This window comes from Pleurodeles waltl, chromosome 8 (assembly GCF_031143425.1).
Source record: "Pleurodeles waltl isolate 20211129_DDA chromosome 8, aPleWal1.hap1.20221129, whole genome shotgun sequence".
Classification (NCBI taxonomy): Eukaryota; Metazoa; Chordata; class Amphibia; order Caudata; family Salamandridae; genus Pleurodeles; species Pleurodeles waltl.
In genome coordinates, this window is record NC_090447.1 from 1,350,263,821 (window position 1) to 1,350,282,705 (window position 18,885).

The window sequence follows — 18,885 nt, forward strand, 5'->3', positions numbered from 1 at the left end:
GGCGGCGGAGGGTAGGCGGGGAAAAGCGAAAAACGGCGGGAAAAATCGGCGAGGCCGGAGAACGGCGAGGGGGCCAAAAGTGGACAAAAGCTGTGGAAAAAGAGGCAAAAAGCGAGGCGATGGCCAGAGAACGGCGAGGGGGCCGGAGAGAAAACAACGGGGGTGAGAGAAACGTGGCAGGGGGACCGGGCACTCACGGGGGGTCAGGCACTCGGGTTACACAGAAGAAAACGGGGAGAAATCAATCACTCAGCCAGTCACACGGAGCCAAGCACTCGGGAGAAGGAGGACACCAGCGGGCAAGACGGCAGCTGGAGCGGAGCGGAGAGTTGGTGAGAGTAGGCAGTCAGGCACTGGTGGCCCTGCGGAGGTGGGGAAGCGACCTACCCTGGGTTCAAGGGTCGCTACCTATGCCTCGCAGCGGCCACCATATATGGGGTAGCTGGGGAAGGAGGGGTCAGCTGGGAGGTGGGCGGCGGGAGGGTAGGCGGGGAAAAGCAAAAAACTGCGGGAAAAATCGGCGAGGCTGGAGAACGGCGAGGGGACCAAAAGTGGACAAAAGCTGTGGAAAAAGAGGCAAAAAGCGAGGCGAGGGCCAGAGAACGGCGAGGGGGCAGGAGAGAAAACAACGGGGGTGAGAGAAACGTGGCAGGGGGACCGGGCACTCACGGGGGGTCAGGCACTCGGGTTACACAGAAGAAAACGGGGAGAAATCAATCACTCAAGCCAGTCACACGGGGTCAAGCACTCGGGATACACAGAAGAAAACAGGGGGAAATCAATCACTTAGCCAGTCACACGGGCCAAGCACTTGGGAGAAGGAGGACACCAGCGGGCAAGACAGCAGCTGGAGCGGAGCGGAGAGTTGGTGAGAGGAGGCAGTCAGGCACTGGTGGCGCTGCGGAGGTGGGGGAGCGACCTACCCTGGGGTCAAGGGTCGCTACCTCCGCCTCGCAGCGGCCGCCATATATGGGGTAGCTGGGGGAGGAAGGGTCAGGTGGGAGGTGGGCGGCAGAGGGTAGGCGGGGAAAAGCGAAAAACGGCGGGAAAAATCGGCGAGGCCGGAGAACGGCGAGGCGGCCAAAAGTGGACAAAAGCTGTGGAAAAAGAGGCAAAAAGCGAGGCGAGGGACAGAGAACGGCGAGGGGGCCGGAGAGAAAACAACGGGGGTGAGAGAAACGTGGCAGGGGGACCGGGCACTCACGGGGGGTCAGGCACTCGGGTTACACAGAAGAAAACGGGGAGAAATCAATCACTCAGCCAGTCACACGGAGCCAAGCACTCGGGAGAAGGAGGACACCAGCGGGCAAGACGGCAGCTGGAGCGGAGCGGAGAGTTGGTGAGAGGAGGCAGTCAGGCACTGGTGGCCCTGCGGAGGTGGGGAAGCGACCTACCCTGGGTTCAAGGGTCGCTACCTATGCCTCGCAGCGGCCACCATATATGGGGTAGCTGGGGGAGGAGGGGTCAGCTGGGAGGTGGGCGGCGGGAGGGTAGGCGGGGAAAAGCGAAAAACGGCGGGAAAAATCGGCGAGGCTGGAGAACGGCGAGGGGGCCAAAAGTGGACAAAAGCTGTGGAAAAAGAGGCAAAAAGCGAGGCGAGGGCCAGAGAACGGCGAGGGGGCCGGAGAGAAAACAACGGGGGTGAGAGAAACGTGGCAGGGGGACCGGGCACTCACGGGGGGTCAGGCACTCGGGTTACACGGAAGAAAACGGGGAGAAATCAATCACTCATGCCAGTCACACGGGCCAAGCACTCGGGATACACGGAAGAAAACGGGGGGAAATCAATCACTCAGCCAGTCACACGGGGCCAAGCACTCGGGAGAAGGAGCACACCAGCGGGCAAGACGGCAGCTGGAGCGGAGCTGAGAGTTGGTGAGAGGAGGCAGTCAGCCACTGGTGGCGCTGCGGAGGTGGGGGAGCGACCTACCCTGGGGTCAAGGGTCGCTACCTCCGCCTCGCAGCGGCCGCCATATATGGGGTAGCTGGGGGAGGAGGGGTCAGCTGGGAGGTGGGCGGCGGAAGGGTAGGCGGGGAAAAGCAAAAAACGGCAGGAAAAATCGGCGAGGCCGGAGAACGGCGAGGGGGCCAAAAGTGGACAAAAGCTGTGGAAAAAGAGGCAAAAAGCGAGGCGAGGGCCAGAGAACGGCGAGGGGGCCGGAGAGAAAACAACGGGGGTGAGAGAAACGTGGCAGGGGGACCGGGCACTCACGGGGGGTCAGGCACTCGGGTTACACGGAAGAAAACGGGGAGAAATCAATCACTCAAGCCAGTCACACGGGGCCAAGCACTCGGGATACACGGAAGAAAACGGGGGGAAATCAATCACTCAGCCAGTCACACGGGGCCAAGCACTCGGGAGAAGGAGGACACCAGCGGGCAAGACGGCAGCTGGAGCGGAGCGGAGAGTTGGTGAGAGGAGGCAGTCAGGCACTGGTGGCGCTGCGGAGGTGGGGGAGCGACCTACCCTGGGGTCAAGGGTCGCTACCTCCGCCTCGCAGCGGCCGCCATATATGGGGTAGCTGGGGGAGGAGGGGTCAGCTGGGAGGTGGGCGGCGGGAGGGTAGGCGGGGAAAAGCGAAAAACGGCGGGAAAAATCGTCGAGGCCGGAGAACGGCGAGGGGGCCAAAAGTGGACAAAAGCTGTGGAAAAAGAGGCAAAAAGCGAGGCGAGGGCCAGAGAACGGCGAGGGGGCCGGAGAGAAAACAACGGGGGTGAGAGAAACGTGGCAGGGGGACCGGGCACTCAGGGGGGTCAGGCACTCGGGTTACACGGAAGAAAACAGGGAGAAATCAATCACTCAAGCCAGTCACACGGGGCCATGCACTCGGGATACACGGAAGAAAACGGGGGGAAATCCATCACTCAGCCAGTCACACGGGGCCAAGCACTCGGGAGAAGGAGGACACCAGCGGGCAAGACGGCAGCTGGAGCGGAGCGGAGAGTTGGTGAGAGGAGGCAGTCAGGCACTGGTGGCGCTGCGGAGGTGGGGGAGCGACCTACCCTGGGGTCAAGGGTCGCTACCTCCGCCTCGCAGCGGCCGCCATATATGGGGTAGCTGGGGGAGGAGGGGTCAGCTGAGAGGTGGGCGGCGGGAGGGTAGGCGGGGAAAAGCGAAAAACGGCGGGAAAAATCGTCGAGGCCGGAGAACGGCGAGGGGGCCAAAAGTGGACAAAAGCTGTGGAAAAAGAGGCAAAAGCGAGGCGAGGGCCAGAGAACGGCGAGGGGGCCGGAGAGAAAACAACGGGGGTGAGAGAAACGTGGCAGGGGGACCGAGCACTCACGGGGGGTCAGGCACTCGGGTTACACGGAAGAAAACGGGGAGAAATCAATCACTCAAGCCAGTCACACGGGGCCAAGCACTCGGGATACACGGAAGAAAACGGGGGGAAATCAATCACTCAGCCAGTCACACGGGGCCAAGCACTCGGGAGAAGGAGGACACCAGCGGGCAAGACGGCAGCTGGAGCGGAGCTGAGAGTTGGTGAGAGGAGGCAGTCAGGCACTGGTGGCGCTGCGGAGGTGGGGGAGCGACCTACCCTGGGGTCAAGGGTCGCTACCTCCGCCTCGCAGCGGCCGCCATATATGGGGTAGCTGGGGGAGGAGGGGTCAGCTGGGAGGTGGGCGGCGGGAGGGTAGGCGGGGAAAGCGAAAAACAGCAGGAAAAATCGGCGAGGCCTGAGAACGGCGAGGGGGCCAAAAGTGGACAAAAGCTGTGGAAAAAGAGGCAAAAAGCGAGGCGAGGGCCAGAGAACGGCGAGGGGGCCGGAGAGAAAACAACGGAGTGAGAGAAACGTGGCAGGGGGACCGAGCACTCACGGGGGGTCAGGCACTCGGGTTACACGGAAGAAAACGGGGAGAAATCAATCACTCAAGCCAGTCACACGGGGCCAAGCACTCGGGATACACGGAAGAAAACGGGGGGAAATCAATCACTCAGCCAGTCACACGGGGCCAAGCACTCGGGAGAAGGAGGACACCAGCAGGCAAGACGCCAGCTGGAGCGGAGCTGAGAGTTGGTGAGAGGAGGCAGTCAGGCACTGGTGGCGCTGCGGAGGTGGGGGAGCGACCTACCCTGGGGTCAAGGGTCGCTACCTCCGCCTCGCGGCGGCCACCATATATGGGGTAGCTGGGGGACGAGGGGTCAGCTGGTAGGTGGGCGGCGGGAGGGTAGGCGGGGAAAGCGAAAAACAGCAGGAAAAATCGGCGAGGCCGGAGAACGGCGAGGGGGCCAAAAGTGGACAAAAGCTGCGGAAAAAGAGGCAAAAAGCGAGGCGAGGGCCAGAGAACGGCGAGGGGGCCGGAGAGAAAACAACGGGGTGAGAGAAACGTGGCAGGGGGACCGAGCACTCACGGGAGGTCAGGCACTCGGGTTACACGGAAGAAAACGGGGAGAAATCAATCACTCAAGGCAGTCACACAGGGCCAAGCACTCGGGATACACGGAAGAAAGCGGGGGGAAATCAATCACTCAGCCAGTCACACGGGGCCAAGCACTCGGGAGAAGGAGGACACCAGCAGGCAAGACGCCAGCTGGAGCGGAGCTGAGAGTTGGTGAGAGGAGGCAGTCAGGCACTGGTGGCGCTGCGGAGGTGGGGGAGCGACCTACCCTGGGGTCAATGGTCGCTACCTCCGCCTCGCAGCGGGCGCCATATATGGGGTAGCTGGGGGAGGAGGGGTCAGCTGGGAGGTGGGCGGCGGGAGGGTAGACGGGGAAAAGCGAAAATCGGCGGGAAAAATCGGCATGGCCGGAGAACGGCGAGGGGGCCAAAAGTGGACAAAAGCTGTGGAAAAAGAGGCAAAAAGCGAGGCAAGGGCCAGAGAACGACGAGGGGGCAGGAGAGAAAACAACCGGGGTGAGAGAAACGTGGCAGGGGGACCGGGCACTCACGGGGGGTCAGGCACTCGGGTTACACGGAAGAAAACGGGGAGAAATCAATCACTCAAGCCAGTCACACGGGGCCAAGCACTCGGGATACACGGAAGAAAACGGGGGGAAATCAATCACTCAGCCAGTCACACGGGGCCAAGCACTCGGGAGAAGGAGGACACCAGCGGGCAAGACGGCAGCTGGAGCGGAGCTGAGAGTTGGTGAGAGGAGGCAGTCAGGCACTGGTGGCGCTGCGGAGGTGGGGGAGCGACCTACCCTGGGGTCAAGGGTCGCTACCTCCGCCTCGCAGCGGCCGCCATATATGGGGTAGCTGGGGGAGGAGGGGTCAGCTGGGAGGTGGGCGGCGGGAGGGTAGGTGGGGAAAAGCGAAAAACGGCGGGAAAAATCGGCGAGGCCGGAGAACGGCGAGGGAGCCAAAAGTGGACAAAAGCTGTGGAAAAAGAGGCAAAAAGCGAGGCGAGGGCCAGAGAACGGCGAGGGGGCCGGAGAGAAAACAACGGGGGTGAGAGAAACGTGGCAGGGGGACCGGGCACTCACGGGGGGTCAGGCACTCGGCTTACACAGAAGAAAACAGGGAGAAATCAATCACTCAAGCCAGTCACACGGGGCCAAGCACTCGGGATACACGGAAGAAAACGGGGGGAAATCAATCACTCAGCTCAGCCAGTCACACGGGGCCAAGCACTCGGGAGAAGGAGGACACCAGCGGGCAAGACGGCAGCTGGAGCGGAGCTGAGAGTTGGTGAGAGGAGGCAGTCAGGCACTGGTGGCGCTGCGGAGGTGGGGGAGCGACCTACCCTGGGGTAGAGTTGCTTGATACCAAACAACCCAGGGTTTTAGAGTAGCCGTCATGTGGCTGGGAAACCCGTATTGACCAGTGCCCAGCACAGGTATTAAAATGGCTGTTCTGTTCACTCACTTTTTCCCAGATCTGGCAAGGACACAGTAGAGGCATATTGCTCATGCAGGTATGCTCTCACATATAATATGGTGCACCCTGCCTTAGGGTTGGAAGGCCTGCCAGAGGGGTGTCTCATACATAGTGTATGCAGTGTATGTTGGACAGGGCACACAGGTAGTGTGCCATGTCGAGTTTGTGTTTTAGGCATGCACCAGGAAACTCAGCCTGCAGTGGCAGTGCTGGTACATCTGGATGCATGGCTCTAGAGGGTGGCACGATCAGTGCTGCTGCCCTCAGGCGCCTACCTTTAGTACCCCATGCCCCAGATACCTAAATACCTTTTACTATATGAACACCATCATTTATGGAGTAGCGGCCCGCCGGAACTTACGCAACACATCATATACTGGGGCCGCTACATTGATGATGTTCTTCTTTTTTGGTCAGGTGACTCAAATACATTAGACACATTCCTTCAGTACTTAAACAACAACTGCTATAACATTCAGTTCACTAGTCATTCCAGCACTAGCTGTGTGGATTTCCTTGATCTAACACTGTACATCAAAGATACTCGTATTTTCTCTAAATTATATAGGAAACCCACGGTAACTGACTCGCTCCTCCATGCCAGTAGCTCACATCCACACTCACAAGTCAGAGCCATCCCGTATGGGGAGGCCACCAGAGTCAGACGTAACTGCCAGGATGACCAGGAATTTAGGACACAACTGAAAATCTTGGAACACCGCTTTGCCAAGCGCGGATATCCCAACAAATTGCTTAGTGACACACATGATCGAATTATGAAAGTTAACAGAACAACGTTACTTTTCAAAAAACTACCTAGACAGGTCGGCACAAGAAAGCCACCATCTTTTATAACTACCTACAGCTGCGCAAGTGCCGACATTTTCAAAATTTTAAGAAAACATTGGAAGATCTTAACATCTGATGAGACACTGGAGAAGGGTCTCCGGAAACAACCAGACATGACTTACCGCAGGGGACGTACCTTGAGGGACCAACTGTGCCATAGTTTTCTGCCCACTATCACGAAAGGCAATTGGCTTCCCCCACCACCCCTGGGTTTCTATAAATGCGGACACTGCAATGTATGTGATTATGTACAGGATAAAACCAAAAAGTTCATGCATAACACAGATGTCACACACACTATTAAACAGTTCATGAACTGTAACACTAAATACATCGTATATTGTATCATCTGCACCTGTAAGAAGATATACATTGGAAGTACCATCAGACCATTCAAGGAAAGATTACAGGAGCACATCAGGGCAATCAGGAACAACAACACTGATTACCCTCTTGCAGTTCATTTCAATAAGGAACACCCATTACAAGAGAGGCTCAATGTGCACACTTTTGGAATCGCCACCCTGGGCAGCTGCCCTAGTGGCGGCAATAGAACTCTTCAGCTAAGGCAATTAGAGAGTAGATGGATTATAAAATTACGAGCAGTGGAGATGGGTTTAAACTCGGATAAGGATCTACATGTCTTTCTGTAGTATTTTTTGCATTTTTTGTATCTCCAAATTTGCCCTTACATAATTTGTTACCTTTTTATATATAGCACTTAATTTTAAACATATGTTATATGCATTGACATCGGATTGTCCCTTTCCATCCCTCTCGACTTTATGATTCAGTATGCAATACTATGTGGCAATGTTATTTACTGACATTTGCTGTACTGTTAATACTTTTTCTTCCTATGTAATCTTTGTATTTTCTATGGATGTATTTTCAGTATTTCACACCACTTGTCAATGTCATTGTGCACTAGCCTCTGTTAAATTATGAATACCTTTTCCTAAAGGTAACCCAATTGTTATATTGTGTTGGTTGTGGTTTTTGTGCTGTCTCAGTATACAAATATTAGATTTTCCATGACACTATAACTTCAAACTAACTCTCCATATTCCTTTTCTTTCATATAGCTGGTGTCAAGTATATTTCTCTTTTTCTTCTTTTTACCTGTTTCATCGACATTCCAACATGGCGCCCGTTTTTCAAATCCAATTTTATACAGCTGTAGTTTGGTAGTCCCTTTTCCCTTTTCACTTTCAATTTGGCTTTAAATTGAGGGAGCCCACCATCGGAGTGTAACCACTATTTGCGACGCCATCAACATAACGAAGTGAGAAATGCGTGGAGACATTTGAGGTATGGTCGCGTGCATACTGGTTGCGTGGTGGGCTAGCCTGGCATCTTTATGGGGGTTTGCGGGTTTTTCTACACCGCCTGAGATTGCCTTAAACGTTTTCACATAATCTACGATACATTAGTTCGTCCTTACACGCTACGCTCTGTAATTATAGCTATTCCACTTATCTCGTTTTTACCGCATTACGGTCTCATCTGAGTAACCACTGCACAATATGTTTTACTCTGGCGATCTGTGTATTAATCCAACTTGTCATGATCACCACTTTAGTCTTCTTAAAATAGTACACTCTAAATAACGATTCCCTTACCAGTCCATGTTTTTTTCTTTTTTAGACATAGAAACATTGTTTCCAATAACAATGCGGTTGCTTCTTTTCAATTATACTCTGGTCTCACATGAACTCAATTATTTTGTAAATAGCTATTATTAGAGGGTCAACATGGTCGTTATAGACCGCCTTTATCAGCATTCGCCTTCTTTCTCACTATACAGGCTTACCATGGTCCTCATGCTTTTCCTTTCTCGACTGTTATTTAAAATTTTAAGACATTAATATGTCTCTGGCACTTTGGAACATCGAGTGAATATCTTTACTATAGGTATGTTTTTGCATTATTGGATCATCCAATCCACTATATTTCTCTTCTCCTTGTCCACAACACCGATGCCTCTGACGGTGCATGTCTTTCTCTTGGTGTTTTAATATCTAGGACACTCTTTTACTCTGACACATGGTTCTTTCTTTACATTTTTGTATCACAATAGTACTGTGGGTGCTTTTGTTGTTTTCTTTTCTTTCTTCTTTTCTTGATTCTTTCCCCCTAACTTCTCTTACCTGGTTCCTTTTTCCTTTTTCACTTTCTCTCTGACATATCTACTTCAGATCACCTTTTTTCTTCGGACACTCCTTGGTGATATACATTCCAAATGAATATTGAAAGTTGCAACGTTATCTCTGCATTTGTGTCACACTTTCGTGGCTAACAATCGGGCTTCCCTTCTCTCAACTCAGAAATCTTTATCTTCAATAACGAATACATTTTTCTTAACTCAAATTTTTCCAGTATTTGATATTTTATTTCTTTGTATATATCCACAGCCTTGATAAAGTCTACCCAGACAAAACACATGTTGGCTGTTGCTTATTTGGGCTGCTGTCCATTTGAAAAGGAATTCTGTTGTCATCATTTGATTCTGGCTCCAAGATGTCAGCTTGGGCCATATGCCATTGTTTCATCTAAAGACATTACGAGGAATAAACTGGAACATTACAACTTTCTGGGATGTGCCGTGGTTTTCCTTCTTTGCACCTTTTACTAGGGGCTTATAGTGGTAGCTAAAGGTGTATCCAATTGTGCCAATGCAATTTTTAGGGAAAGAACACTGGCACTGGGAACATGGTTAGCAGAATCCCAGTGCACTCCAGCCCAGGTTACACACAGAAACCAGGCAAAAAGTGGGTGGTACTGCAATAAGGTGCCAGTTTCCCACAGATGCATAAAAGCACTCCTCACATCACTGGAGGATTGTGATTGGGACTGTTATGAGCTACATGAAAAAAGGCATATGGAACGCTAACTCAATGATATTACTTACTACTACTACCACTATCTTAGTAACAGGACAGAGGAGTCTGCATGGCTTCTTAAATAATCAGCCCAAGCAAAAGCAGACGAGTAGGATTAGGTAGAGCCGAGCACCTAGCTAGCTCAAACTGGATCACATAATATTCAATGTAACATAAGCTTAACATACCTCTGAGTGTGAGCAGCATGCTATTTGAAAGAAAGGTTCACTTTGTAGAACACAACAAATAAATAATTACTCAACAAGCCCAACACCTCAAAGCCCAGCAGTTAAAGCAAGTCCTGCTCGCAGTCCAGTATGTCTGCCCAGCAGTGCGTTAACATCTGCTGGGTGCGCTGGACCGCAGTGTGCCAAAGCACACCCCAGCATACCCTTCCCCACAGCAGTCAATGTTCACGCAGGGATTAGCCACTCCCTGACCTGCCACCTGCTGCCAGCATGGAGGGGAGGTAGCTCTGCACATGAAATGCAAATGCTGCCAGTGGAAAAAATGGGGCAGCGTAGCACCCATTGGCGGTACCAATGATTGCAAGGTGTGTGGCTAGCAGCCATACTGGTGCCACCACTTCCTCTTTCGCCCTGCTCTGACATGGCACTGGGTGGTAAAAAAAAAGAAGAAATACAAGAAGAAAGGGTAAACTAAAGAAATAAAGGGAAAACCAAGAAAAGTATCAAATGTTACAAAAAACACAAAATGACAAAAACACAAAGATATACAGATACAATAAAGGAAAATAAGGGATGGATGAATCAGATGGGTTAGAATGGAAAATATTAAGGATGGATGAAAAACAAGCCCCAGCACCGTGCACAAGACAGAAGAAAACTAAATGGGCATGCACAGGCCTAGTACTGTTTGGTGATGTTTGTGTGCAGTTTCCAATGCGAGAACGCATATTTTTGTTCCGAAACATCAAAAACATAGTGTGAATAGGTGTGTCAAGCAGCTCCTCCCACTTGCAGATTTCCTCAGAAAATTATTGAAAAGTTTTTGGACCACTATGCAGAATTCCACATAGCAGAACTCTACAAGCTCCGCCCAGGCCTAGACGAAATTACTTTTAGCTCATAAAGTGAGCATGAAGAGCTGGAACTGAAGGCAAGGTACATGGAGTCAAGCAGTAATAGTGGCAGCATACCCACTGTGTCAGAGGGGTACAGTAAGATCCATATACCAAAACTTCTGGTGGCCAGCTATGTGGTATGGGAGAATACTGACAAGTGCTTTTCTACCTATGAGGTGGCCCTTGAGATGCACAAGGTCCCAGAAGAGTATCGGGGGCAACATGCTAGAAACACATGCCTATAGTGGAGGTGGTGGACCAGATGAAGTATGCTCCTATGAAAAACATCATTGTCACCAAGTTTGGACTCATTTCAGAGAAGTACCGCATCAGGCTCGGTGATAGCCAAAAGTTGAAGAACCAGTCTTTTGGGTAGATTTCATTGATTATGACAACAAGGCACTGAATGGTTGGATGTAGGACAGCAACGTTGATGATTTTACTGGGTTGTTTAACCTAATACTGGGAGAGCACAAGCTCAATATTTGTTTTACAGAGCAGCACCAGCACCTGATTTATAGTAAGCGTACTGATCCCAGGGAGACTGCAAAGGAGGCAGACTTCTGGGTCACCATTAAATTGTCCAACAAAGTATCTGGGGGATCACCAGAAGGTTTGTCCGGGATTTCACAAGAAGTAAGAGGAGGGAGAAAAAATTAAAAGTAACAAATTCCAAATGCCCTCAATATATTTCCTGACCAGTCCCAGTCTGAGCATAAAAGGAAGGGGTTTCTGACAAACAGACGGGGAGGTTCATCCTCCAGTGTACCGGGTGTTAAAAATATGGGCACTCGAAGGTAGAAATCAAATGTCACAAAAAGAGACAGCCTGCCCACTGGTGGGCAGACACCTGGGTTAGCCAGTGTAGAGCTTGAAGTGGAGGTGATCTCAGTTTGTCTTAGAGAGAGAGAGAGAGAGAGAGAGAGCAAAGGTTACCTTAGTGTGCCTACAGGATAGAGAGATGGTGCCAAATATCCACATGCATTCAAGTTTTTCTAAGCAAAGGCAGTGCTTCACCAGCAATTGGCAATGAACAAAGGGTGGAGGTTCTGAGAGACACAGGAGCCATCATGACTACTGTGAGGTACCATTTGGTACCCTCAGAGCAAATCATCCCTAACATTCCACCATGTTACAGTCACAGGCAATATGAGAGTCACTCAGTGGCTTTGGTTCTGTTTGAGTGAGGCATCTCAGGTTCTCTAGAAGTAGCTGTGAGCTGTGCCATGCTTGTAGACTGTCTGATAGGCAACGACCTAGAGTATGCTGTCTGGAAGGAAGTTGAGTTCAGGCCATTCCTGGACATGTTACGCTTGTCTGAATGGGTCTGTATGAGCACAAGGTTGATAGCTTCACAAGAGGGAAGTCAAGGAAGTCTGGAACCTGGAAGTATGACCCAGTAGAGGAAAGGCAAGGGGTGCTGGAAACTAGCCCTTGAAGTTCCCACAGTCCAGGCTAATGGGGCACCTGAGAAGGCCACTGGGGAGGACATGGCTATCCTGGAAGGCCTGTTGTGGCTTGCTGGATGTCAATTTCAGGGTGGGCTATCCATGGAGGAATTCTGCAAAGCACAAAAAAAGAATGACCCACTCTAGAAGACTTAAGGTGGCAAGCTGAAGCCCAGGCAGCAGATGATATTTTTGGAGATCACCTTGTATATTGAGAAGATACCCTAATATATGGTGAGCTTAAGGTTGCAGGGGTAGCCAGAGGGCTAGTGGTCCCCCAGAGTTATAGGGTCTTCCTACTCAGATTGGCTTATAACATAACCCTGGCAGGACATCTTGGGCAGGATAAGATCTTTGTCAAGCTTTTCCAACTCTTCTACTGTATTGGCCCCAGATGAAGACAGCCTCAGATACATTATGTAGGTCTTGCCTCACCTTCCAGGCCAATGGGAAAGCAGAGAAAAGATGAATGCTCCCCTTGGTTCCTTGCCTGTTATTGAAACTCCCTTTTTTGAGAGGGTTGGCATCAAAATCCTTTGTCCCTTAGACCTGTAAACAGGCTTAGGCAACAGGTTCATCCTGGTTTTGGTGGACCAAGCCACACATTACCCCCAGGCCATCCCTTTGAGGTCATGGCTGTACCTGTGGCAGCTAGCTAGGGATTTTTATCTGATTGGGGCTCCCCAAGGAAGTGTCTGACAGAGACATCAACTTCATGTCAATGTACATGAAGTCCTTGTGGGATGCGTGTGGGGTAACCTACACATTCTCCACAACCTATCACCCTCAAACAAAAGGGCTTGTTAAGAGATTCAACAAGACCCTGAAAGGCCTGTTTATGGGCCTGCCTGTGAATGGAAAAGGGACATCCTATTTGCCTACAACGAGGTACTGCAGAAGGCAGTTAGGTTTAGCCCCTTTGATCTCCTCAGTGGTCACTCTGTTAGGGGACCTCTCAGCCTAGTGAGAGAGGGGTGGGAGTGGTTCCTAGGAAGCACCCTCAGGATGTAGTCATGTACATGCTGGCCCTCTGCAACCAGATGCAACGCTTCTGGAAGAAGGTTAAAGAAACCTTTGAGACCAGTCAAGAAGTGATCAAACTCGGGTATGACCAAAAGGCCACTCTGGTGGAGTTTCAGCCATGGCAGAAGGCCACTGTGAAGTGGAGTAGGAGAGTGAACATTTCCCTGACCTCCTTTCCTCCAAGGAGCACGGAGGTCCAGCGTTGGGTGTCAGCCTCTCCCCTACTCTGACCCCAGAACAACAGAGGTACTCTGAACAGTTACTACACATAGGTGGTTATTACGCCTTCAGCAGTCTTTTTCCAAGCCCGCTGAAGCCGCTGCCACCAACAGACCGCCAGTGTGGTCTGAAGACCACCATATTTTGAGTCAGGAAGGATTTCTGCCTGTTTATGGGCAGAAATCCGACCCTGTCGGCCTGGCCAACAGAGGAAGAGAGGCGGTTCCACCACCAGCACCGCAAAGCCAACAGGACTCCGCCCACTGTATTATGTAATACGGTGTTGCAGAGTCCTGTCAGCGGTGCGGTGTCGGCAGTGGAAAATCCCAGGGCCCATCCCCTCCCGGACGACCGCCTCGCTGGAAAAGGTAAGTTGATTGTCCGAAAGGAGGGGTGTTGGATGCATGTGTGTGGTCTGGGTGTGTGTATGTGTGCGAATGGGGGTGTCTGGGTGTGTGAATGTGGGTGTCTGGGTGTGTGAATAGATGCAGTGCCTGGGTGTGTGTATGCATGTGGAAGGGGAGTGCGTGTGCATGAATGCGGAGAGGGTGAGAGTGTGTGCATGAATGCGGAGGGAGAGTGCATGAATGGATGCAGTGGGGGTGGGTGTGCGCATGATTGCGGAAAGGTGGTGCATATGTGTGAGTGTGAGTGGGAGGGTGTATAGTTGTGTGTGGTTGGGTGAGGGGGTGCATGCATGTGTGTGGAAGTGGGGGGGGTGTTTTCATGTGTGTGGACGTGGGGGAAAGGTGCCGGTGACAGGAATGGAGATTCCTGTCATCGGGTGCGTTACCCCCAAGGTTTTCATGGCAGTGCAACCGCTACGGAAAGCCTGGATGTCTGATAGGTCATAATGCTGCCGGCGGTCTCATGGCTGCCACCGGGCCGGAGGTGCTCAGCTCCAGCACAGTGGTCCGACTGCCCTGGAAGTACTGGAGGCATTGTGGCAGTTTGGCTGCAGACAAATCACCTATCTCATAATGCGGTGGTCTTCACTGCCGGGTCCGTGGCAGGAAGACCACCATCGCGAGGCGTAATGACCACCATGGTCTGTGCTCACTATGCAGACTCTGCATAAAGCCCACTCCCTCCAGACATGCAAGCGCCATTAGTTGGGCAACCCTACTAAGCTCTGTCAGTGCTAAGTGTGCAGACTGTGCATAGAGCCAACACCCTCCATAGACCCAAGCTACCTATTGTGGGCAAACCCTTCTTATGCACTATCATCTCTAAGTGTGCAGACCTTGTGTTGAGCCTACTACCTCCAAACATGCAAGCCATTAGGTGGGCAAGCTTGTGCTATGCATACTCAGCACTCAGGCCCATATTTATACTTTTTTACTGCTGCATTTGCAGTATTTTTTGATGCAAAAGTGGTGCAAACGTAGAAAATATACTTGTATTTTGTATGTTTGTGCCGCTTTTGCGTCAACAAATTATCCAAATGCGGCGCTAAAAAAGTATAAATATGGGTCTCAGTGTGCACATGAAGTGTAGAGCCTACTCACTCCAGAGATCCAAGCCCTCATAGGTCAGTAAGTCCCTACTATACACAGTCAGCCCTCAGTTCACAGCCTGTGTGTGGAGCCCTGTCTCCCAAGACACACAAGCCCTATTAAATGGGCGCTAGCTTCTACCATGCATAGTCAATACTCAGTCCATGTACTGTGCATAGAGTCCACTCCCTCCTGAGACCCAAGCCCCATTAGATTGGCAAGCCCATACATTAACAGTCAGCGTTCAGTGCACAGACTGTGCATAGAGCCTACTTCCTCCACACAACCAATGCCCCTTAGATAAGTAAGCCCCTGTTATACAGGTCAGCGCTCAGTGCACAGACAGTACGTAGAACCCACTCCTTCCAGATGCACAAGTCCTATTAGATGGGTAAGCCCCTACTATGCACTAAGGGGCATATTTAAGAAAAGTGGCACTGCACACAGTGCAGTGTCACGTTTCTTGTGCCCTTTAGCACCCCCTACCGCCACCATGTGTGCGCTATATTTAAAATATGGTGCACCATGGTGCAGGGTAGGGGGCAATAGCGTAATTTGTTTCACCCTATTGATGTACTCTGCAGGAGTAGCACCAAAATGTTGGCACTACTCCTGCAGAGTACAAAGGGGCCTATCGTATTCAATGGCATGCCCCCTTTTAACCCCTGCTCTGAGCAGGCGTTAAAAGTGCCAAAAAAATGATGCAAGGAAACCATTTTTTTGCCCCCCCTAATGGGGGAACGCCCCCTTTGCAGGGTTACAAAGTGGCACAATGCATGCATTGCACCACTTTGTAAATATCATGTGGGGATTTTGGTCTTCTAATGCCACATTAGTATCACAAAATGACACTAATGTGGCATTAGAATGGGGTTAGGGGCTCTTAAATATGCCCCTAAGTGCATAGACTGAGTGTAGCGCCCACTACCTTCAAACATGCGAGCACTATTAGGTGGGGAAACACCTACTATGCACAAACTGTGCTCTCTGCACAACTCTCTATGAAGATGTCACGCCCTCCAGAAGTCCAAGTCCAATCAGATGGTGAGCACCTACTATGCATTTACTGCATTCTCTGGCAGCTCACTCCTTCCACATACTTAAGCCTTTGTAAAGTAGCTAAGGCCCTCCAACTTACAATTAAGTATAATATGAATATTTTACTTTATGTTTAGAAAACCTTAAACATATTACTGAAAATAACAGAGTTTAATTTAGCATTACAGTTAGGGATGATAATGATTTCTTACTTTACATTAAAAAACCCTGGAAATCCATATATATTTAGATATACACGAGCCAACATTTAAAAAAACATAAAAGCACTGAAATACACTAGTTATAGTTTAGTGAACTAACAACATCTTTTGGCCGCATCATGCACTGCTCAAAGCCTCACATATTGCATCACTCATTACATGTTAAATTATTGATGACATTACTTATGACATCTCAGTCACGGTCTCCAGCAACTCCCTGCATCCATTTTGAATCAGGATTTGGTCTCAGTGCCTAGATAATAGGAAAGCTCTCCGCAAGAATCATACCTCCACTGTACATAGTTTTCAGCCATATGTAGGATTGGATCATTATTACAAACACTCTCTCTTTGTGTTTTAGCAATATTTGATACCATCATTTCTAGGGCTGGAGAGATAAGATAGATTTTATAAAATTCAACAAGCTAGTTGTCCATCTGCCCAGAGCCCTTCCAGTTCCCAGCTTGCACATATAAAGGCTAATCCAAGGTTTCCCAGCAAGGATCTGTTAGAGAGGAAATAGAAGTTCATAAAGGTGGCACCTATCATTTGTCACATCTACATCACTCTTCCAGTGAATCAGCTTTACAGCAGTAGGGAGATTTCCTTCTCTTCAGTGTTGAAGCTCTGATGCATCAAGAAAATTGAATATCTATTCTTGATTAATGTTGATGAGATTAGGAAATAGTTCTTAGCGGATAATCTCAAAATACAGAATTATCCCCTGCATCAGCTCCCCTTTGTTATCTCAAATAGCCATGTTTTTCATACTGTCTATATTTATGAGTAAATCCAATGTTCTCCAAGGGTTATCCAAGCTTTAAGGAGAAACGGCAGCTCTGCATCTATGCGCACCACTGCCAGTGCTCTTCAACCTCAGCTGTATCAAGGCTGCCCAAAGGTAGAAGAACACTGGTACTTTGGACTTTTTAGGCTTTCACACTCCTAAATGGCTGCTTGCCACAGAGGCAGGGAACTACTAGTAGAGGGGCCCTGTGATAGGAGAGTGCTCGGAGGTGGAAGGGGGGATTGAGCGGGGGAAGTATATCATTATAGTCCCATCTGTTCACAGAAGGATACTGAAAACAGGGATCATCCTTCCATGAGAAGTGGTGCAGATGTGAGAAGCAAATTAGTACAAAGGGATAGGAGAGTAACAGAACAGACCGCTGGTGTTTTCACACCCTCCTTAGAAATAGCACTGTGAAATTCAGTTGGGTGAAGGTGGTGCAACATAAAACAGTAAATAAATAAATTGGCTGTGTGATTGCACTCACAGAAACCAAATGTGCTCCTCTGTTCTCACGTTTTAAACATATACCTCCAGCAAAGCTGGACAGCTGTATCCCCTTTTCTAAGCAGATAGTAATGAGTGGGCACGCGTATAATTGGGGACTGAAAAATAGTAAAGTAAAATCATGAAATCTGTGAACGTGTTTGGCACAACTAACCTTGAAGTACACATCTTCAATCACTAAAGAAACTAGATGTTATAAAGTATCCAAATAGTAAGCACAGCTGCACAAATAATATGCAGTTGCCGAAGAAGCTTGATCTCAAATAAAAAAATAGATACATGGAAATAAAAATAAAGAGAAAATCTCAAAAGAGGGAGTACTTAGTCCAGGGTCCACTAATAAGATAAACACATTAACAGAAACCAGAACCCAACAGAAATAGCCTGCTACAACCAACAGAAAGCAAGGGAAATACAGTGGCGAGTAGATGAACAAATGGAAAGTAAGCTTCCTTTAAGATTTATTTTTTGTAATTACAAGAGTTTTCACAAGTACAACCCAAGTGCTGTACAGGCAATACCTACAAAATAGAGTAAACTGTAATAAATAGAATGATACCAGAACAACAAAAGCCCAATCAGTGGAATCAGAGATATTTAGTTTGAAAGTGTTAGGTCAAAATAGCACCAAGAAGTACAAAGTGCCAACCATGGCTATCTGGACAAAGTCACAAGTTCAGTCTAATACTGATGGAGCACGTTTTGGATACAGGTACCAGAAGAGTCCTGCTGAGAATTGTACCTTATGTCCTTGATGTGAGGTTTTACATTGCTCAGCGTCAGTTCCGATCAGGAGCTGTGCAGTGCTGTGATGTGAAGTCCTGCATTGAGCTGTGTCATGAAGCATCAGTTCTGATGAAGCATCGATTAGGAGCTGCAAGGTGCTGCTATGTGAGGTTCTGCTCTGGGTTGTGTCATGCAGTGTCAGATTTGAAAGAACCCACAGTTAGACAGTTAGGAGTACACTCTGATGCCAGCCAAGGGTCCAGGACCTGGGGAGCACATCTTGGGAATCAGAACTCACTCCAGGCAGAAGCCAGCAGTAGGACTCAGGCAGGTCCAGTTGCAGGTCTAGGCAGGTCCAGTTGCAGCAAGTCAACTGGGCAGCTGCAAGCATGCTTCTGGAACTTATTATATCCCTGTAGCTCGCACAGGAGCAAGAGATCAGCCAACTGACCCTTGAAATCACTTTAGGTTAAACCTGGAAGAGAGTAAGCCGGTCCAGTGTTCCTTCTTCTACAGCAAGTCAGTACTCAAACCCCAGGGCAGACCTCTGGAAGTCGGGCAGTCCTTCTTCTGTGACTTCCACAGGTCAAGGAGTGTTCTTAAGGATGGCTCTCGAGGTCCAATATTCATACCTGGTTCCAGCCTTAATGTGGGGTGGGTTTTCCTCTCTTAAACCTACGTCTGGTTCTAGAAACTTTTTTCCCTTCCCTTGTCAAGACTCAAAACTGCCTGAGGTGACAAAAGCCTGGTATGAAGTTCCTTTATGTGTACTGGAGGCAA